Genomic DNA, 2,580 nt, shown 5'->3' with positions numbered 1-2,580 from the left:
TTTTCTCCTTGGACAGGCTACCATGACCACAGGGAAAAAATGTCCAACAGTGGCTTCCCCAACGAGTTCCTCCTCCTGCCATTCGCAGACACACGCGAGATGCAGCTCCTGCACTTCGGGCTCTTCCTGGGCATCTACCTGGCTGCCCTCCTGGGCAACAGCCTCATCCTCACAGCCGTAGCCTACGACCACCGCCTCCACACCCCCATGTACTTCTTCCTCCTCAACCTCGCCCTCCTCGACCTGGGCACTATTACCACCACTGTCCCCAAAGCCATGGCCAACTCCCTGTGGGACACCAGGGCCATCTCCTACTCAGGATGTGCTACCCAGGTCTTTTTTCTCTTCTTCATGCTTGGAGCAGAATATTCCCTCCTCACTGTCATGGCCTATGACCGCTACATTGCCATCTGCAAACCCCTGCACTATGGGACACTCATGGACAGCAGAACTTGTGTCATCATGGCAGCAGCTGCCTGGGGCAGTGGTTTTCTCAACACTATCCTGCACACTGCCATTACGTTTTCCCTCCCCCTCTGCCAAGGCAATGCGCTGGACCAGTTCTTCTGTGATATTCCCCAGATCCTCAAGCTCTCCTGCTCAGATGCCTACCTCAGAGAAGCTGGTCTTCTTGTGGTTAGTGTCTGTTTAGTACTCGGCTGTTTTGTTTTCATTCTTTTCTCGTAAATTCAGATAATCAGGGCAGTGCTCAGGATCCCCTCAGAACAGGGCCGGCACAAAGCCTTTTTCACGTGCCTCCCTCACCTGGCTGTTGTCTCCATCTTTTCCTGTACTGGCATGTTTGCCTACCTGAAGCCCCCTTCCATCTCCTCCCCATCTCTGGACCTGGTGGTGACAGTTCTGTACTCGGTGGTGCCTCCAACAGTGAACCCCCTCATCTACAGCATGAGGAACAAGGAGCTGAAGGATGCACTGAAGAAGCTGACTCAATCAGCAGTCCTTCAGCAGCAATAGTATGACCATGTCCTTCACAAAGTATTTCCAGCTGATCTCTGGAAACCCCTGGTCTCTGGGCTTTTTGTCTGTGATGATCTTGTTTGGCCAGGAATTTCTGCATTCACTCCACTTCTGCAGAGGTCTGAACACACTCTGTCAGCACACAGACACCCATGTACATATATCTGGTGTTATGGCACAGCTCTGTCATATCTCTGTAATAAAAGTGGATTTCCTCAGTGCTGGTGCCTGGAGGTTCGTCTTTTCTTCCACAGCTGAGGTCAGAAACAGGCTAAAGAAAGTGTATTATCTGGAGGATAAATTGTTTTATCTGGAGGAAATTATGTTATCTTCAGGTGGAGGACATTGCTGTATGGAATCACCCTCAATGGCTCCATGTCCAGGCGTAGGCCGGCGACAAGTGGGGCCCCTCAGGGGTCTGTCTTGGGACCAGTACTGTTTAGTATTTTTATCATAGACATAGACAGTGGGATTAAGTGCACCCTCAGCAAGTTTGCAGATGACACCAAGCTGAGTGGTGCAGTTGATACAACAGAAGGAAGGGATGCCATCCAAAGGGACCTGGACAAGCTTGAGAAGTGGGCCCAATGTTAACATAATTAGGTTCAACAAGTCCAAGTGCAAGGTACTGCACCTGGGCCAGGGCAATCCCAGACAAGTGGCCAGACTGGGAGAAGAACTCATTGAGAGCAGCCTTGCTGAGAAGGACTTGGGGGTTCTGGTGGACAAAATGTTTGACATGAGCCAGCAGTGTGCACTTGCAGGCCCAGAAGACAAAACGCACCCTGGGCTGCATCAACAGAGGAGTAGCCAGCAGGTCAAGGGAGGTGATTGTGCCCCTCTGGTTGCCCTTGTGAGGCCTTATTTCGATTGCAGGGTCCCCAGCACAAGAAGGATGTTGATCCGTTAGAATGTGTCCAGAGCAGGGCCACAAAGTTGATCAGAGGGCTGGAGCACATCTCCTGTGAAGAAAGGCTGAGAGAGCTGGGGTTGTTCAGCCTGGAGAATAGAAGGCTCTGGGGTGACCTCATTGAAGCTTTTCAATACTTAGAGGGGGCTTATAAAAAAGATGGAGAGCAACTTTTTGCTTGGGCCATTCTTGACAGGACAAGAGGAAATGGTTTTAAACTAGGCCCCTCACTCTGCAGAGCATCACCACCAGCTCTGGGTCCTGCAGGAAGCACAGGGAGGGGACAGGAATGGCAGGTGAGGCCTGCATGGACACACTCCCCTAGGGAAACTCTCTGAAGTCAAGTACATCCCTAGGGAAGAGAAAAGGAGCAGTTCTGTGCTTACAGGGAGGAATAAATGAGTAAGGAAACACTTTTTCTGCATGTACCAGCTCGGGGCAGGCTGCTCTGTCACTGGGACAGGAGCAACAGCCCGGGGAGCTCCAGGTCCAGGAGTCCTGTGCTGGGGACAGGGACAGTCACAGAAGGGATTCAGGCAGTCAGGGATAAGGATTTCTTGGAGCCAAGCACTTGAGCTTGGAGCGGCTGTGTCCTTTGGAGGGGCTGGGGCTGTGCTGAGCACCCAGAGCTCTGCAACACCCCACGGTGGGCACTGCAGTGGGGCCAGCCCTGAGTGTGCTGCTGGGCTGGT

At 52.4% G+C, this 2,580-nt stretch overlaps 1 pseudogene; it reads left to right on the top strand.

Annotated features, from left to right (window-relative positions):
* Positions 1–276: 276 nt before the first annotated feature.
* On the top strand, positions 277–975 carry LOC118261211 (olfactory receptor 14A16-like; annotated as a pseudogene).
* The last annotated feature ends 1,605 nt before the right edge of the window (positions 976–2,580 follow it).

Source organism: Cygnus atratus, unplaced genomic scaffold (genome assembly GCF_013377495.2).
Source record: "Cygnus atratus isolate AKBS03 ecotype Queensland, Australia unplaced genomic scaffold, CAtr_DNAZoo_HiC_assembly HiC_scaffold_34, whole genome shotgun sequence".
In the NCBI taxonomy this organism is placed as follows: domain Eukaryota; kingdom Metazoa; phylum Chordata; class Aves; order Anseriformes; family Anatidae; genus Cygnus; species Cygnus atratus.
Note: the sequence above shows the minus strand (reverse complement) of the source record. Positions and strands in the feature narration are given on the sequence as shown.